The following is a 6754-nucleotide window of genomic DNA, read 5'->3' as shown; positions in this document are numbered from 1 at the left end:
GCTGGTCTTCAAGAGACATGACTCCCTTCAGACAGCACTGTGCAAGAGAAGGACTACACCTTCTTTTGGAAAGGTAAAGACCCCAGCGAGCCTAGAATTCATGGTATCGACTTTGCTGTGAAGAACAGTCATCAGCCATCAGTCATTCCACCAACTGGGCACTGAACGCATTCTCTCTCTCCATCTGTCATGTACCACAGGCAACTTGACCCTTATTTCTGACTATGCTCCAACTCTAGGCTCTGAGGATGATGACAAAGATTGCTTCTATGAAGACCTATCTAGGCTAATTTCCACCTCGCTTGCATCAGAAGGAATCTTCATCCTTGGTGACTTCAATGCATGCATAGGGGCCAAATATGAAACCTGGAGCCCTACCATAGGCAAATTTGGTGTTGGTGCCATCAATGACAACGGTCAGAGATTACTTGAGATGTGCACATAGTACTAGCTTTGTGTGATGAACACCTTCTTCTGCAACAAACAACACCAACATGTGCCCTGGTGCCACCCTCAATCAGGGCATTGGCTTCAGCTTGACCTGATAATCACCATGAAGACCCAGCTGAACACTGTGCACAACACCCGCTCATACCACAGTGCAGACTGCAACACAGACCATAGCTTAGTGTGCTCTGTCCTCTGTTTATGCCCAAAGCCATTCCACAACACAAGGCAGAAGATGACCCCCAAAATCAATGTAGCAAGAGTGAAGAACCAACAGCTCTGCAAGGAATTCAAGATCTCCCTGGAATCTGCCCTGCTAAACTGCCCTCCGATGATAGCTTAAAGATGTGGGAGTTCATCCAAAATGCTACTTACAAAACTGCAATGGAATGCTTTGGCAAGAAGAAACACAAACAAGAGGATTGGTTTGAAAAGAGCTACGAAGTCCTTGCTCCATTCCTGGAAGCCAAACGCAAAGCCTTTCTGCACCACAAAGCACACCCATCACCCTCCTCCCTTGACACCTTCAAAGTGGCTAGAAACAATGCTCAACACATTGCCAGAATGTGTGCCAATGACTATTGGTCATCCCTTGCAGAGAAGATCCAGATATCCTCAGACACAGGCAACCTAAAAAAGCTGTTCAAGGGTATCAAGACAGCATTTGGCCCAACTTCCAACAAGACTGCTCCACTGAAGTCTCTCAGTGGTAAGCGCATCACAGACAAGACCAAGCAGCTTGAGCAATGGGTTCAGCACTATGAAGCACTATACAGCACCGAGAATCAGGTGACAAGAGAAGCCATAGAATCTCTGGAATCCTTCCCAACTATGTCTGAGCTTGACCAAGTTCCAGCAGAGAGGGAGCTGCTCAAAGCCATTGACTCTCTCTCCATGGGTAAGGCCCCAGGCAGTGATGGCATACCACCTGAAGTCATCAGAGCTGGAAAAAACTCATCACTAATCAAACACCTCCACCAACTGCTAATCCAATGCTGGAAGGAAGTTCGCATCCCACAAGACCTACGCAACACCAAAATAATCACTCTGTACAAAAACAAAGGCGAGTGTTCCGACTGCAACAATTACAGAGGCATATCCCTGTTGTCAATCATTGGGAAAGTGTTTGCAAGAGTAGCCCTGAAATGCCTCCAAATCCTAGCAGACAGGGTGTACCCCAAGTCGCAGTGTGGATTCAGAGCACATCTTTCCACTGTCGACATGATTTTTTCCCTCAGACAGTTACAAGAAAAGAGCCGGGAGCAGAACATACCACTCTACCTCGCGTTCATTGACCTGACCAAGGCCTTTGACTTTGTAAGCCATGAAGGGTTATTTGTGCTCCTTGAAAGAATTGGCTGTCCTCCAACCCTACTGAAGATCATCAAGTCGTTCCACGATGACTTGAAGGCAAGGATCTTCTATGACTGATCCCTTTCTGATCCCTTTCCCATCAAAAGCGGAGTAAAGCAAGGTTGTGTTCTTGCACCAACTCTCTTTGGTATCTTCTTCTCACTCCTTCTACAACATGCTTTCCACTCAACTGATGAAGGTATCTACATCCACACCAGATCTGATGGCAGCCTTTTCAATATTTTGCGGTTGAGAGCCAAGACCAAAGTACAGCAAGTATTGATCAGAGAGCTTCTGTTTGCCGATGATGCCGCCCTCATAGCACAGTCTGAGGAAGGCTTGTAAAGGCTGGTGGACCTTTCCTCCAAAGCATGCAAAGAATTTGGCCTTACCATCAGTCTGAAGAAGACCCAAGTATTGGTGCAGAACCCAAGATGCAACACAGAACCAAGTATCACCATAGACAGCACTCTCCTTGATGTGGTCAGCGAATTTACTTACCTGGGCTCTACCATCTCTGATAACCTGTCCCTCGACCGAGAAATAGCCAAGAGCATTGGAAAGGCTTCAACAACACTGGCCCGCCTCTCAGAATGAGTCTGGGAGAACTGCCTGCTCACAACCAGCACAAAAGTAAAGGTATACAATGCCTGTGTTCTCAGTATCCTTCTATATGGATCTGAGAGCTGGCCTATGTATGCAGAGCAAGAAAACGGGTTCAACACATTCCACATGCGCTGCTTGCGGTGAATTCTCGGAGTGACATGGAGGGATAAGATGCCCAACCAAGAGGTCCTGTAGAGAACAAAGAGCAAGACACTCCATTCCATCCTTGCACATCATTGCCTCCATTGGCTAGGACATATTCACCATATGGAAGATGGAAGGATACCCAAAGATCTCTTGTATGGCGAGCTGTTGACTGGTGCTAGGGGCAAAGGCAGACCCCTACTAAGGTTCAAGGACATCTGCAAGCGCAACTTGAAAGAGTTTCAAATCCCATCTACATCTTGGGAAGTAGTCGCAGAAGATCGGGGTAAATGGAGAAAGGCTTTAAGTCTGGGAGCCAAGGTTTGCGAACAGCATCGTCTTGAGCGTTGGCAGCACAGAAGAGATTCTTGCAGGTCGAAAACCAGTTCTTCTGCCTTGTGTTTTTTTTTCTCATACACTGCACACAACATTTTAATATTTTAACTTTTCGGTGGTGCTATGCTATTGTCTGTCAAGACATACGGCGGCCCTCATCAGTGGTGCCATATTGTTTCCATTTTGCTGTAATGGATTTAATGGTGCCCCATGGGATATTCAAAGTGTGGGATTTTTTTTTTTTTTTGTAACCCAACCCTGATCCATACTTTTTCACAATTTTGTCTCTGACCTGTTTGGAATGCTCCTTGGTTTTCATGTTGCTTACTTACTAGTGTTGCAGAGTCAGCGTCCTTTCAGAACAGGTTGATTTATACAGACATCATGTGACAGATCATGTGACACTTTGATTGTATACAGGTGGATCTTAATCAACTAATTATGTGACTTATGCATTGGACCAGCTCTTATTGAGGGATTTCATATAAAAAGGGGATGAATACCTATGCACACTCCAGATTTCTGATTTTTCATCTTAATTATTGTTTGTGTCACAATAAAAAAAATTGCACCTTTAAAGTGGTAGGGATGTTGTGTAAATCAAATAGTGCAAACCCCCCAAAAATCCACTTTAATTCCAGCTTGTAATGTGACAAAACAGGACAAACACCAAGGGGGATGAATACTTTTGCAAGACACTAATATATATATATATATATATATATATATATATATATATATATATATATATATATATTTAAATATATATATATATATATATATATATATATATATACACAGTTGTGCTTGAAAGTTTGTGAACCCTTTAGAATTTTCTATATTTCTGCATAAATATGACCGAAAACATCATCAGATTTCCACACAAGTCCTAAAAGTAGATAAAGAGAACCCACTTAAACAAATGAGACAAAAATATTATACTTGGTCATTTACTTATTGAGGAAAATGATCCAATATTACATATCTGTGAGTGGCAAAAGTATGTGAACCTCTAGGATTAGCAGTTAATTTGAAGGTGAAATTAGAGTCAGGTGTTTTTCAATCAGTGGGATGACAATCAGGTGTGAGTGGGCACCCTGTTTTATTTAAAGAACAGGGATCTATCAAAGTGTGATCTTCACAACAGATGTTTGTGGAAGTGTATCATGCCACGAACAAAGGAGATTTCTTAGGACCTCAGAAAAAGCGTTGTTGATGCTCATCAGGCTGGAAAAGGTTACAAAACCATCTCTAAAGAGTTTGGACTCCACCCATCCACAGTCAGACACATTGTGAACAAATGGAGGAAATTCAAGACCATTGTTACCCTCCCCAGGAGTGGTCGACCAACAAAGATCACTCCAAGAGCAAGGCGTGTAATAGTTGGCGAGGTCACAAAGGACCCCAGGGTAACTTCTAAGCAACTGAAGGCCTCTCTCACATTGGCTAATGTTAATGTTCATGAGTCCACCATCAGGAGAACACTGAACAACAATGGTGTGCATGGCAGGGTTGCAAGGAGAAAGTCACTGCTCTCCAAAAATAACATTGCTGCTCATCTGTAGTTTGCTAAAGATCACGTGGACAAGCGAGAAGGCTACTGAAAATGTTTTGTGGACAGATGAGACCAAAATAGAACTTTTTGGTTTAAATGAGAAGTGTTATGTTTGGAGAAAGGAAAAACACTGCATTCCAGCATAAGAACCTTATCCCATCTGTGAAACATGGTGGTGGTAGTATCATGGTTTGGGCCTGTTTTGCTGCATCTGGGCCAGGACAGCTTGCCATCATTGCTGGAACAATGAATTCTGAATTATAGCAGCGAATTCTAAAGGAAAATCTCAGGACATCTGTCCATCTCAAGAGAAGGTGGGTCATGCAGCAAGACAATGACCCTAAGCACACAAGTCGTTCTACCAAAGAATGGTTAAAGAAGAATAAAGTTAATGTTTTGGAATGGCCAAGTCAAAATCCTGACCTTAATCCAATCAAAATATTGTGGAAGGACCTGAAGCGAGCAGTTCATGTGAGGAAACCCACCAACATCCCAGAGTTGAAGCTGTTCTGTACAGAGGAATGGGCTAAAATTCCTCCAAGCCAGTGTGCAGGACTGATCAACAGTTACCGCAAACGTTTAGTTGCAGTTATTGCTGCACAAGGGGGTCACACCAGATACTGAAAGCAAAGGTTCACATACTTTTGCCACTCACAGATATGTAATATTGGATAATTTTCCTCATGAAAATAAATGACCAAGTATAATATTTTTGCCTCATTTGTTTAATTGGGTTCTCTTTATCTACTTTTAGGACTTGTGTGAAAATCTGATGAAGTTTTAGGTCATATTTATGCAGAAATATAGAAAATTCTAAAGGGTTCACAAACTTTCAAGTACCACTGTAGATAGATAGATGACTTGTAACCACGTGATCGAAATGTGTTATGTCATGAGTGTCCACCATGATGGTGGGTATACAAAGCAACTAGGATGGCAGCCGCTGAAAGCGTCTGTAAACAGTGTTGAATTTTCTCAGTATTACCACTATTTGAATGGTCGAGTGAAGATTCGATACAAAGATTAGATATATACGTGTGGTTTTGACCCATATTATTTAAAAAAGTCAAACTTTTCTGAAGATAAGATGCTTCTACCAACCATTGAGTACCCAGATATCGCGTTCTATCTGGTTTGGCTGCCAAACAATCAAGTCCGACCTTCGACAAAACATAGCCCATTTTCTGAGTGGGTGTCCAGTCTGGATTGTTTCTATCATATAATTTTGCTGGCACTTCTCACAGCAAAATGGTAATACACATGTTAATATTATAACAATGACCGAGTGAACCACAACAAGAGAACACTCATTTTATAGCAAAATTCTAGCAACACGAAATAAAATTATTCCATGATATTATTGAGAAAGCTTTTGAATCTCATCTGAAATAAAATGATTACTGCAAACACTAGCTGTTTTGGTTTTAGCCTCTGTTAGAACAGCCCTGCCGATGTTGTTCGGCTATGCTCGTCTCCTCTCCTTACTAAGCCTCAGAGTTTCCTCGCCCTCTTTCTGAATCATGGACAGAATTCTAATAAATCGGAAAGTGCCACAGTCACGGGTACTGTTGTGACCACAACTATATACAGCACAAAGATATGGAATAGCTAAAAGAATGTTTAAAGCAGTGGAAAAACAAAGAGAGTTGCGCACGTGTGACTATATTTTGTATGGAATGTCGCTTGACCCCGCATTGTATATTCACCAATATGGCTGACGTCCGGGTTTCTATTTAGCTTTTGACGTCACTTGCAAGTCAAGGAGATATGTACAGTATATATATATATATATATATATATATATATATATATATATATATATATATATATATATATATATATATACGGCGGCGCTTGAAAGTTTGTGAACCCTTTAGAATTTTCTATATTTCTGCATTAATATGACCTAAAACATCATCAGATTTTCACACAAGTCCTAAAAGTAGATAAAGAGAACCCAGTTAAACAAATGAGACCAAAATATTGTACTTGGTCATTTATTTATTGAGGAAAATGATACAATATTACATATCTGTGAGTGGCAAAAGTATGTGAACCTTTGCTTTCAGTATCTGGTGTGACCCCCTTGTGCAGCAATAACTGCAACTAAACGTTTCCGGTAACTGTTGATCAGTCCTGCACACCAGCTTGGAGGAATTTTAGCCCATTCCTCCATACAGAACAGCTTCAACTCTGGGATATTGGTGTTTTTTCTCACATGAACTGCTTGCTTCAGGTCCTTCCACAACATTTCCATTGGCTTAAGGTCAGGACTTTGACTTGGCCATTCCAAAACATTAACTTTATTCTTCT

The sequence above is a fragment of the Neoarius graeffei genome, chromosome 6, assembly GCF_027579695.1.
Source record: "Neoarius graeffei isolate fNeoGra1 chromosome 6, fNeoGra1.pri, whole genome shotgun sequence".
NCBI lineage: Eukaryota > Metazoa > Chordata > Actinopteri > Siluriformes > Ariidae > Neoarius > Neoarius graeffei.
The sequence above is the reverse complement of the archived record's forward strand: the minus strand, read 5'-3'. Positions refer to the sequence as shown.